The sequence below is a fragment of the Adiantum capillus-veneris genome, chromosome 12 (genome assembly GCF_014529385.1).
Source record: "Adiantum capillus-veneris isolate H3 chromosome 12, ASM1452938v2, whole genome shotgun sequence".
Taxonomy (NCBI): domain Eukaryota; kingdom Viridiplantae; phylum Streptophyta; class Polypodiopsida; order Polypodiales; family Pteridaceae; genus Adiantum; species Adiantum capillus-veneris.
This window is the reverse complement of record NC_140942.1, coordinates 152,216,066-152,229,918: the sequence shown is the minus strand read 5'-3', so window position 1 is coordinate 152,229,918 and position 13,853 is coordinate 152,216,066.

Below are 13,853 nucleotides of genomic sequence, written 5' to 3'. Positions count from 1 at the left end.
TTGCCTGATTCCTATTGGCGAGGAGGCAAGGGGGTCCAATGAGAGTTTAGTTTAATTATTGAATTACCTAAAGATCTCACAAAAGGGGAAAGGGGGACACATGTCAGAAGGCTATCACTTATGTTGCTTAATTGTAATTGGCTTGACTTGGGGAGGGCCAATGAGGCTTCAGGAAGAGCATTTAGCAAGAGGGCTCGCCCAAGAGAGAGAGGGGGCTGATTTTTGCAAGGCATTATCACACACACACACTCACACAAGCTCATGTGTGAAGAAAGAGAAGACTATTTCTTCCCAAGCTTTAATGGAGAACTCATCACCTACTCCAAGCTTGTGAGATAGAAGCCTACATCAACACTCTCTTGGCATATGGATGCAAATCCAACCAAGAGCCAAGCTTCAATGCATGCTCATCTCCTCTACCAAGCTAATTACTAAGCTAAGCTATGCTACATATGAGTGATTATGTGAGGAGATGTACATCTTTCTCGTATGATACTCCTTCTTCCTCTCAATCTACTCTCATACCCTGCTAGCTCTCACCATCTTCGAAGGTGTGTGAGGTCTTGGGTCTGAGAACGGGGATAATTCAAGTTGTGTTTGTTAAGTGTTTTGCTTAGTGCATGAAGTTTCCATCTTCATTGCACTAGCTAGTCTTGAAGGAACACAAAGAATTGTATTGTACAATGTCTCTCTTGATGGGAGAAACCATAATACAAAGCCTTTTGGAGGGGGGACCGGCTCCATGAAAATCCGGTCCTCAACTGTTGTCAATAGCTTAATTGCTCTCTCTTTTGAAAGTATTGTCGATGCTATCTAACTAGGTGTTATGCTTTTTGTTGCTCTCTCCACCCAAGCACTCTTGTAATTCTCATTAGGAATCTATTCTAATGAAATGCCCACTATGTTCATGCTAATTTCCGCTACACATAAGTTATTAGGCCATTAAATGTTATAGCATGTATGATAAAAAAGGGTTTGAAAGATGTTTCCATTGTCAAAGAAGATAAGTATAAATGCTACTTATGGCTGAAAATTAGCCCACCAAATGGTCAAGTCATGTTTGTGGCTGGTTGCTACATTCCTCACTATGACTCCAACTTTTACGCTTGCTTGGATATGGACATAGATTATCCTTTGTTGAACTAGAGGAAGACATTTCTCGTTACAAGAACCATGGTGAAGTCATTGTCTTTGGAGACATGAATGCTCGCACGAATACGTTACAACACGACACACAACAAGTCGACATGCCGCATGTCTCAAAAAGAATGGATGACTCATACATGTATAATCAAAGTTCTAATGATGCCAAAGAATTGGATCACTATGGAAAGTCACTTCTACATATGTGCAATAGTACCGGAATGCTCATTGCAAATGGTGTATCTTCATGGCAAGGCACCAATGACTTTACATGTAGAAAGCACAATGGTGATAGCGTGATTGACTATATTTTGTTTTCGAAAGCCACTCTAGAATGCATACAAAGCTTCACACTTGGTGAATGGAATCCGGAATTGGATCATAGGATGCTATGTATTGACCTCAAGTGTGGTAAAAGACCCGCGCATATAGCCTCCAATCATGATGTGAATCATTTGTACCTACGTCTAGACTTTAAACGAGCACTTATATATGCTGATATGGTGGACCAAATGTAAAGCATGATAGAGCATCAAGAGAGCCCAAAATTAGAATGCAAGTGGAAAGCTTTCAAAGAAGTAATTTCTCTTGTGCACAGGAATGCTTTTTGGTGAAAGACATATCTTGCAAAAGATCTAAGAAAAGTAGCACCAAGAATAAATGGTTTGACATGGAATATAGTCAGGCCCGAAAACACTTGCTAAGGTTGGATGCAAGCAAATACAAGGAAGGTTACTTGGAACATCCACACACATACAAAGCACTTGTTCAAAAAAAGAGGAGAAGGTGGGAAGTCAAAAAACAACTTCTTTTAGCGCAAGATAAATCACATGCATGTGGCAAGTTTTGGCAAAATCTAAAAGGCAAGCGTGTTGAGAGCTTTGGTGACTTGACTCTTGAGGACATGTATACACATTGCAAGAACCTCTACGAGCAACCCAATGTTGATAAGATGGAGTGTTGTAGCTCCCTTCCATTTATGCCCCCCTTCTTTACCATTGAAGATGTATGTTGTGCACTTGAGAAACTTGCTACTCGCAAGGCAGGGGACCTTCAAGGTGTCAAGGCTGAAATGGTTAAATTGACAAGCAAGAAAACACATTATTGGATATGCGATATGTTTAACCTTGCACTTCAACATGGCATGCCTCATGATTGGAGTGAAAATTGGATCAAACCTTTGCACAAAGGAGAAGGTGTAAACAATGTGAACAACTATCACACTATAATGGTTGGTTCTTTGATGGCAAAGTTATTTGGATGTATCATGGAGATGAAGATAAGTGAATGGGCTGAAAATAACGATAAACGTGCGCTAGGCCAAGTAGGTTTTTGAAAGCATCATAGCACTATTGATCACCTTGTCACTCTTTGAGTTCTTATGGAAGCATCTTGATTGAAATGAAAAAAGTTGTATTGTTGCTTTGTGAATTTCAAGAAAGCTCTTGACATGGTACCGTGAGGAAATCTTTGGAGACGTATGCAAAGCCTTCAAGTGCCTAGAGAATTTATGCATGCAATCTTTTGCATCTACCAAAAAGTGATATGTCGACTACGTATGGGAGATGGAATTTTAGAAATTTTTGCAAGCACCATTGGTGTCAAACAAGGATGCCCACTTTCCCCAACCCTCTTTGGGCTACTCATTGATGAATTGGAATGCATGGTTTTTGACTTTATGAAACAAGAAGGCATAGAAGAGGTTAAGATCGGAAACGCGATGATCATACTTTTGCTTCATGCCGATGATGTAGTGCTCTTGGCACATACCTTAGAAGATGCACAAAAGCTTATGAGTGTCTTGGAACGCTTTTGCCTACATAGCGGGCTGATCGTGAATGGATCCAAAACCAAGGTTATGCTTGTAAAGACCCTCAATGATGAAAATCCATGCATTGTATACAGCAATGAGCAACTTGAAGTGGTAGATAGCTTCAAGTACCTTGGCATTGAGGTTCCATCCAATCATAGATGGAAGAATTGCACAATGTGTCGCTTGGAAGCCGTAAAGAGGGCTTATTATGCATTTGAAAACATGTGCAATGATGGAGAGATCAAGTGTTGGGATCTTAAAAATTACCTCTTTGACACATTGGTGACACCGGTGCTTCTTTATGGAGTGGAGGTGTGGGGTGGTAGCATTGGGAAGTCACTTGGAAAGAGTTTGAGAATGTCCAAAAGAATTTTCTCACCAACTTTCTCCAAGTCAAGACAAAAACACCCTACATGCTCTTACTTCTTGAGTTCGGATCGCTTCCCATTGAGGTCTTGGGCATGCAAAGGGTTGTGGAGTACATGCTTAAGACACAACATAGCCCTTTGTATCGACTTCCTAGAATCTCATATGAAGCAAGTCAAAAGGTCCAAAAGACATGTAAGAGCAAAACACTAAGTTTTGGGTGAATGCTTGACATCAAGAAATGGTTTGGAAGATGGAATGCATGTCACTTGGTCAAGGATACATCTATTGACTCTCAAGTTAATGACTCCTTACAACACCAATGTATCACGGCTTGGGAGAAATCTGGAGGTTCTTGCTTCAGTCATTACACATAACACCTTACCCCAAACTAGAAATCTCTCTTCATCTCCGAACGCGGTAACTGAACCCATCCTTGCATCCTTGAGCCCATCCCATTGAGTGCGATCTGCACCATTGCCTCCTTTTGTCTTAGCTCCCATGCTCTACGCTGCAAGACAGGATGTTGGTGCGGCCAAAGTTGGTCTGAGCTGGAAAATGGTCTATGCCATGTAGAGAGGTTGCAGGCAGGTGCAGTGCAGAAGGCTAGGGCAGGTACCAAGGTCCTAGGAAGCCAAAGGGAAGCGGGAATGTATGCTCAAGGCAATTTTTTAGCCTAAAAGAGCTCCAAGTTGCCTCAATTGGGATGGCTGATGAAGGTGTACAAAGTGCTCAGTCAATGCTCGAAATGTAGTGCTCAATGGGTTCTAGATGCCGGTCTAGACGGCTCGTCAAACGGAGCCTCGGTGTGCAACATACTGAAGTACAAAGTTAGAAGGTGTTGCAGATCTCCGACAGGCAAGGCAGCTAAGGACAGGTAGCCGAGGTAGATGCTAGCAGATAGATGCATAGAGCTTGAATTATGGAGCGTGCATGTCTTCTTGGAATGCGAATCGGAGCTCTTGATAGTAAGTTATGGCCATCAAAAATTTTCCGGGGGCCAGGTCTGTACCCACTTGCCTGCATTGAAGAATGTGCCATCTTGAATCTTTTTGGCCTCGCCAAGGTGCTCGAAGATAGTATGCATCATGTGGGGCTAGCACAAATCGATAGCTCGTCAATCGGGTTCTTGGTCAACAAGATACAGTAGGACGAAGTCGGGAGCTAATATCAAGGAAGGAGTTGGCAAGTTTTGTTACCTTTTTTTGCAGCCTCGAATCGCGGGCCCGGGGAATTCAGAGTGCGGTGAGTGCAGTGGATTTCAAAGTCAATGACAAGTTCCGTCGACCGGGCTTTGCGGCTTGGCAGTCTAACATTGGAGCAGTACATGGGTGCATGGGGAAAGAAGGCCCAAGATGGAGGTTTTTTTATTCCCTTTTGGGGGGTTTCTGTGAGCTTGAGGGGCCATGGGACCACTGATTGCCAGGTGGGGGGTTTCTGTGAGCTTGAGGGGACATGGGACCACTGATTGCCAGGTGGACGGGATTGTCCCAGATGCGACAATAGGGACCCCGGCCTCATGGTATAAAGGCCACAACCTGGAGGCCTTGGAGAGTGTATGAAGGAGTGGGGAGATCCCCACCCGTTGGCTATGGCGGAATGCGAGGGCGGCCCTGTCGGGCGCTACGTGCTAGTTTTGTCCAGGAGGGGCGGCGCCGGTGGTGCGTGCCCGCTTGAGGAGGGGATAGCCAGTGGTGGTGGGCGGCTTGCTGGCGGTGCATTCAAGTGATGTGGCATGGCTGTCCTAATGGGGGCCGAGTTCACACAAGCAGCAGCCCCGCCCCGTCTTTTAAAGGAAGACCCCCCCCCCCCCCCCCCCCCCCCCCCCCTCTTCATTAGCGATATCACTAATGATAGGTTAAGGGGCACATCCTGTAGGGGTAAAGAGAGGGCCAGAGTAGTTGGGTCTAATTCCAAGGGGGGTGTCCCGTGGTGGTCAAGTGGGAGGCAGTCCCGAGAGAAAGAAGGAGAGAGGGCCCGAGACCACCAGATATGTAAGGCAAAGCAAAGGGGCCATTTCAAAGCCGGCCAAGAGAGGGCAGTTTGATAGGTGAGCAAAGGCAAGCCAAGACAAAGGGCTAGAAGGAGTCGGACCAAAGCTAGGACAAAGGGGCAGTGTAAGCTAAGCTCCCCAGAAGGGGTAAAAAATGAGGAAAAAAAAAACAAATAAAAAGCCTAGGGGGCAATAGCAACATGGCTAATGTCCCCCCCCCCCCCCCCAAGTGCAAAGAGAGAAAGAGACAGCAAAGAAAAAAGTAAAGCGGTTCCCCCCTTCCTAAAGATGCCAAATCAAGGTACCAGATGGACTAATGAAGAGATAATTTGCAAAGTTGAAACCTCCCCCCTATAAAAGTCAAATTTTAATCAAATCAAGGGCTTTTTGAGTGTCGTTTGAAGCCTGCAAAGTGGAGTTCTCTGACAAGATAATCCCTTTGTAACTTTTTCTTGAAAATGGCCATAGTGATGGCAGTGCAAGCCTGTGTACATGCCTTTTGAAGTGCAATCAAGCCACTGTTGCCCCATCTTGTCGTTGTTTCCCCTTCCCCCCTTCTCTTTCTCCTGCTTTCATGTTTCCTCTCGGTGTCGACAATGTAGATGTGTGTGCCCCCCGGACCGACGGTGTTTTGTGTGAGATAGTGAGACTTAGTGGCTATGTGCGTGTGTAAGGGTGGAGACAGACTGTGGCAGTTGGTGTGCTTTGTGTGGCGAATTTGTGGAGTGTGTGGATAGTGGAAATTGAGCAGGTGGTGGTCTGCTAGTGTAAATTGTGTTTTTGAAGGTGTTTTCCGAGAGGATGGGGTGTTGTGGATACCCTAAGCTATAAAGAGACCCTTATGTTTGTGCCGGGTGTGTTCCCCCATTCCCCCTCTCCATCTTCTGGTGCCCCCACTGAGGACCACACTTATTGCTCCCAGTTGATCGAAAAGAAGCAGTTTTTCACGTTGGAAGTCATGGTGGCAAGAAGTTATGGACTGATTTTCATAGGTGAGGAAGGCCCTCATGAGTGGATGTCAGATTTTGAATTGCATATGCTATCGTTGCGTATGCCGAACGAGGATAATGCAGACTTTTCCTTTGGTGATGCATGGCAAAGCTAAAGTATGGTATGAAGTGTTGGAAGGTAAGCCAAGGCAAGCATGGCCGGCTCTACGGGCGAGGTTTCTTCACGACTTTTGCAAGGAGGCATCCTCAGTTGAGATGGATGCAAAGCTGAAGGCGCTTAAGAAAGATGTAAGTGAAGAATTCAATCTGTTTTCAGGTCATTTTGAAGAGTGCTGGGCAGAACTAGCGACAGCCATGCAATTGGCTAATGGAGACTACTTCAAGCTAGATAAGTTCATGGAGTGTCTGCATCCTAAGGTGAGACAAAAAGTCAATTTCGAGAGTCCAAAGAATTACAATGGTGCGGTAGCGATTTCACGATCAAAGAGTAGAAAGATAAAGAAGAAGATAGAGCAAGGTGTGTCAGGCTACGAGACAACAGCCCCTATTCAACCGCAGATTCCGAGGGAGGCTATGCACGAAGAAAATCGTGGAAATCGAGGTGTAGCTATTGTGCCACAAAATTGGGTACACACGGTACAAGATTTGTCCGAGCAAATGTAGGAGTTGCGGCTCAGTGTTATGGATAGAGGACAACCAAGAGGAGCAAGGGGCAGGGTAAGGCCGCTGCCAGGTAGGTGCTACAATTGTGGAGAAGAGGGGCACTATGCACCTGATTGTCCTCAACCACAAAGAGAGAGAGGAGGTATTTACTTGTTGTTTGGTAGAGGTCGAGGTCAAGGGCAGTTCAATGGTCCAACAAAGCAAGCGATGGAGAATCTTGTGCAGCCAGCTCCACCAAACGGAAGCAAAGTCCGAAGAGTGAATATTATCGGGGTGGATAAGCAGGATGTCAAAGTTTTGGTTAATAAGAGAGCAAGAGTTGAGAGAGAGACAGAGACAGAGCGGGAAACCACAGCTCGTAAAGGCAAAGAGAAGGTGTATGAAGGTAGAGAGCATCCCGAGCCTAGTAAAAGGAGGAGGTGTCGCAAAATCAAACAAGCGGATTTCCAATTAGGGTGTGGCTATCCTGAGTACAATCTGGTAAGTGATGTTCAAAATAAAAAAGAAAACATTAGTTTTGGTCAGCTGTTAGCTTTAAATCCAAATTTAAGGAGGTAGTGGTCCACAAGTGTTATCACCAGGCTACCGAGAGCTAAGGGAAATGTGCAAGCGGTGCAAAACATGGCTTTGAGGGTAGGTAACCCCACTGATGTTGTTTCGGTAATGGATGTTGTTATAGAAAAGAGGATGCACGTCCAAGCCTACATAGACGGTGGAGCGCAGGTTTGCGTCATGATAGAAGCAGCCATTAAAGAGACGGAAGTCAAGGCAGTAGTCAAGTTGAGTGTGTGCATGAGGATGGCTAACCATACTAAGTCTAGATGTCTGGGTGTGTCTTAGGATGTGAAGGTCAAGGTGATGGGCTAGAGTGCCTGATAGACTTTTTTGTGATGAAGGCAGGAGATAATGCTTATCCGATCATTTTGGGTAGGCCTGGTTTTTAAAAATAGGTGCTAAACAGGATTGGGAGAGCAAGGTGTTTACCTTGCCTGACTAAGAGAATGGAAAGTAGATTGGGCTTGATTTGAAGACCAAGGAGAGCAGTTCTCATCCTATGGCAGTTAAAGATGAGGGAAACACGACGAGCTACGAGTACAAAACAGAGAGGGGTTATGATGAAGGCTACACTAGCATAGAGGAAGACGAGTGCGAGGACGACATGCTGAAGATAGATGCAGACTTGTTGGGAGTCACCATAGACGACTCCCCACCTAAAGTAAAAGGTATGCAGCCTCAAGCTCATGGTTTAAGCATAGAGGAGGTTTCGAGCATGTTAAGTGAAGATTTGATCAAAAGTGAAAAGGAGGGTTGTGTTCAACTGTGTGGGTCTTATCCAAACCTGTTTGCAACAGAGTACAAGCATTTGCATGGTGCAAACGGGGTAGAGCACAAGATTGTCCTTAAGGAGGGACATAGGCCTAAAGCACAGAAGCTGAGAAGACTAGGGGAAATCCAAAAGGAGACCCTTTGGTAGGAGATCAATAAGTTGTTGGATGCAGGCATCATATACCCTGTGAAGGAGTCAGAGTGGGTCTCGCCAGTGGTCATAACCCCTAAATAGAATGGGAAATGGAGAGTGTGTGACAACTAAAAGCAACTGAATGCCGTGACCAAGAGGAATTATTATCCATTTCCATTTCAAGACAGAATCCTAAACCAGGTGGCTGGGCACGAGAGATACTCGATTATGGATGGCTTTTCAGGGTACTTTCATATAGTGATTGCACTCGAAGACTAGCTGAAAACCACATTCATACCTCCATGGGGTTGTTTTGCTTACTGTAGGATTCCGTTAGGATTAGTGAATGCATATTCCACCTTCCGAGATTGAATGAACAGGGTATTTGGTCCATACCTGGGCCGATTTATCAGGGTCTTCATGGATGACATAGGCTACTATAGTTCAAGATTGGAGCACCTATCAAAGCTGTAGTTATGATTTCAAAGGCTTGATGAAGAAGGAGGTCAGTTGAACCCCAAGAAGTGCAAGCTAGCTAAAACCTCGAGTGTAGCTATTGGGTCATGTGGTGTTGCAAAACGATATAGAGGCTGATCCCGAGAAGGTGAAAGCGTTGGTGTTGATGGAGCTACCATCAGATGCTCAAGATTTGGCTTTGTTTTTTCATAAGCTGAAGTATCTATCACGTATCTTTTGGTTGTTGTCACAATATGTGCATCCTCTTCAAAAGAGGGCTTAGCAGGTGCATGGTTATGAGTGGGATGGGGAAGCTCAGGAAGCTTTTGATAGGGTTAAGGAAATTTTGTGTCACTTGCCAGCTGTGTGTCCTCCCAATCGAGAGGATGTGTCTATGATAGTGGACACAGTTGCTATTGGAGAGGTTCTACTGCAAAAGGTAGGGAGAAGCTACAAGCCGATATACTTCAAAAGCAGGGTGATTAGCCCAGGAGAGGCTACCTGCACTGAGGCAGAGCAATGGGTGATGGATTTGGTCTTTTCTTGCAGGAAGTTCAAGGTGCATTTAATTGTGCGTAAGTTTTTTTGTGTTGACAGCTAATAATCTATTGCCAGAGGTAGTGGTACATTTGAAGCGAGGAAGAAGGATTATGAAGTGGGTGTTGGATCTACAAGAGTTCGAGTTCGAGTTCAAGGTTGATCACACTAGTCAGTCTCACTTGGCAGACATTCTTGTCAGCAAAGCAATGGATTTTCCGGCCTATCCAAGGGTGGTGCGAGATGAAGCTTAGGAGGAGCCGGATTGAGAGGATGCTTTTACAATGTGGTTCGACGAAGTGCATCAAAGGGTAGTACAGAAAGCAGGAGGAGGTGTGGTGATACACGACCCACATGGTAAAGCTATATTCTTGAAGGTGTATGATCTGGAGGATGTCCACAACACTAATGAGGCGGAGTATCTCACTCTACATTTGGGTTTGAAGCAGTGTATAGAGTTCGGCATTTCGAGGTTGGTAGTGAAGGGAGATGCATTGCTAGTCATCAAGCAACTGCTAGGCCAATGGCAGATAAAGAGAGATTCTTTGAAGCATTGGTTCTTTTCCATCAAGAAGATGCTAAAGTCTTTTGAAAAAGTCCAATTCAAGCATGTGAGAAGAGAGTAGAACCAAGAGGCAGATCAGTTAGCAAGTAGCAAAGTGTAGGTGCATGTTGCATGTCTATATGTGGCCCTAGCCACTTATGCAGGTAGGGAGACGCTAAAGGAGATTGAAGGGTTTTTGAATACAGGGCATTGTTCAGAGGGTTTGTCCAAGTTGCAGAAAAGAAGAGTGGTGAAAAAGGCCCACAAATTCACCCTGGTAGGTGAGGATCTCATGAACTATGGACGTGATGGAGTGCTAAGAATGGTGTTGTACAAAGAAAAGAGATAGGAATGTGTTGGAGCAATGCCACGAAAGTGGACATCAGAGCAAAGACCAGGTTCTGTTTTGAGTGCTTCGAGAAGGCTTTTGGTGGCCTTCCATAGTGAAGGACGTACATTACTGGTGCAAGACGTGCCATGAGTGTCAAACTATAGGTGAAAGACGACTGATAGCGGAGTCACAAGGTGCCATCATCGCACAAAGTGCTTTCAAGAAGTGGGGTCTGGATGCCATAGGCCCTCTCCCAAAGTCTATGAGCGGTAAGAAGTACGTGGTGGTAGCCATTGACTACCTTACAAGGTGGGTCGAGGCCAAAGCTGTAAAGGAAGTAAATGCTAAGATGGTGGCTCAGTTTGCGTTCTATAACATCTGAAGATGGAGAAGATGGAAATCTTAAGCATTGAAGCAAGGCTCTTGGTTGGATTTACATTCCATAGCCAAGAGTGTTGGTGTAGGCTCTCAACCTCTACTTGCTTGGAGAAGGAGAGGGAGCTCTTGGACTTTGTATGATGCACCATGAGAGTGTGTGTGAGTGTGTGTGGGAGAGTATACCCCCTAATCAATCCCCCTACTAGCTTTGATCAACCCCCCCTTGTAGCTCATGCTTGAAGCTCATTGGACCCCTCCAAGACTAGTCAATCATAAGCAGAGTCATACCAAGCAACAAGGGTAGCCTTGGGACAAGTGTCCCCCATTCCCCTTTGAGAGAGAGGGATTGATAAATGCAAAGACAATTAACTAAATCTCCTAATTTATCATTGGACCCCTTGGGTGGTCAACCAATAGGCTTTAGGCACACCATGAGGGCAACATGAGGAGGAACTTGACAAGTGTCCCTTTTGCTTTCTTTGTACCAAGCTTTCCTTGTGTGAGTGAGTGTGTGTGTGTGTTCTCTCTCTACCATCCCCCCTCTTGTAGGGCTCGCCCCCTCCTTGTAGGGATTGGTATTGAATTTTTCACACCCTCAAGCCACTCAACCTTGGCTTTGACAAGCTTGGCCCTTAAGCCCCTCAAGCTTGGGCCGGGTTCCTACCTCAAGTGCAACCCTAGCATCTCAAGCATGACAAGAATCTCAAGAATCTCAATCATCAAGCACGTCAATCATCTCAAGCACCTTAGTCATCAAGCACTACAAGCACCTCAAGCACCTTAAGCTTGGGCTGGGTTCCCTCCTCAAGCTCAGCCCTAGCTTAACTAAGGTCAAAGGTCAAAGGACTTTTACACTAATTATTGGAGGTCTTCAATGGAGCTAACCATAAGGTCTTATGTTCCATTGGTTAGCCTTTCTCTTTGATAGACCATCTCAACTGGCACTAGTACTACGTATTGGAGGTGGAGAATAAGATTATTTTTCTTCAATATTCCTTTCAGCTAATAAGCACACATGCTTAGATTTTTGTGTATGCTACACGGAGTTCACTTATAAGAAAGAGTTTCTTAGATGATATTACTTGACTTGATTTAGCACAAGGACTTTTAGAGTACTAAATGCAAAAGACCATACTTAACATTCGCAGATGAATGATACACCTATTTCAAACTCTTAGAGGTGCTCACCCATTAGCGGTTCCAACTAACATTTAACATACTCTAGTGCTCAAGTGAAGCTTCCAACACTACCATGATAGGAAAGTGCAAATGTTAAGAAATCTTACCAAAGCTCAAGCCATTTGGCAATTCTTTGAGTGGCATTATAAGCATATTGAGCTCATCTATCAAGTCTCTCTCATTAAGAGACTAGTTAATGCAACTTGTAGGAAAATGAAGCAACTCCCAAGTTTCTCAATCACCCTTCTTCATGAGGTCCTAATCTCTCTGATCCCTAATAATTGTGCACCTTTGAGTACCTTGTGCTCTTCTTAGAGCTTATCTCCACCAGGATTTTGACATTTTGTTTCCTTCCATCCTGTTGGTATCTATTTGAGCACAAGTCCTACTCATCACAATGACTACACAACTTATGTACGTTTTGTTGCAGATATTGCCTTGTAGGATGCTTATAGAGCCACGCCTGGCTTGCATTGCAATTACCTGAAGGTTTCTAAGACTCCATCCAAAAGATAATCCTTTCTGATATTAGATATAGTCGTGTTCATTGATCCTTTGTGAGGAACTTGTGGGAGGTCTTCTTTGAGTTGGGGGTTTCTCGGATGTATGAGATCCCTTTGGTGATACGGGTAGCTGGAGATCCCTTACTTCATGGAAGGGATTTTGTCACACTTTGAATTCTATTGATCATGGCCTATAGCCACCAAATCTCTCATTGTAGACAAACTTTACCACCATCTCCATTGCCAACCTTGAAAACATGACCCATTCAATGAATATGCAACAAAATTTCTTACTAAAAAGGAAGCAAAATCACCGGACAAACAAAAAGGAGGAGGTCCAAACTGGTTACTCCCAGGTAATGAAGAAGTAGAGGCATGGAATCTTGACATGGATGAGAACCCTAAAATGTTCAAGATCATCAAGCATCTAAAGCCAGAGAATAATGAAAAGTCTAGATCTTATTTTGAAAAATACAAGGATGTATTTGCATGGGAGCACACTGATTTGAAAGGACTTGATCTTGAAGTGTGTCAGCACAGGATACCACTGAAGCTCAAAGCTAGACCAATGAGACTACACAGATATAGAATGAGCCCCAACTATGCTAAGAAGGTCAAGGAGATTGACAATGTTGTTCATCACTGAAGTTTCAAAAGCAGTGATTGGCTATTCCCAATTGTAGTGGTTCCAAAGACGAATCAAAAGTTGAGGTTCTGTGTTGATTATAGAAATATCAATGCTCAAACTATCAAAGAATCCTTTCCACTCCAATTTATAGATATCCCTGTCATAAAATCTAATATCTAACCAGCCCAAATGATTTTCTCATATTAAACTGATCATTTAATGTGGGAGAATAAATGGGAACAAGGGTTAAAATATAGACATAGACTTATAGATCTATCGCAACACGGGGCCAGAGTCAAAGGGTCCAAATGAGAGATGGTCCATCAAAGAGAAATGTTTCAATGGAGCTTGAAAGACCTTAGGGTTAGCTTCATTAAAGACCTCCAATGGATAGTGTAAAAGTTCTTGGACCTTAGGTTAATCGAAGCCTATGATTGAGGTGCTTGATGATTAAAATGCATGAGATGTTTGATAGCTAAGGTGAAGTCTTAATCTAGGCATGAGCTTGAAAACTCAAATATTCAATCCCTACAAGGAGGGGGTGATCCCTTTAAGCTACGGGCATGAGTGAGAGAGAGCCCATACACTTGCTAAACTTGTACTTGTTGAATAAGGTTCTTGAGAAGCTTCACATGCTTGAGGGGGGTAAGGTGCATGAGGAGGTTGAGTCAATAAATGCCCTACAAAGGAGGGGGCAAGCCCCAAAGCTAGGGGAATGATTTGACCAACCCCCCACTCACCCAAAGGACACCCCTTCCTCAAGGGGCACATGTCAAGTTATCTCTATGCTTAGCCACATGGGGTGCTTGAATCCTATTGGCTATGCTAAAGAGGGGTCCAATGAGCATTTAGTTATTTAATTAATTGTTTTAAGCATTTTACAAGACCTCTCTCTCAAAGGGGAAAGGAG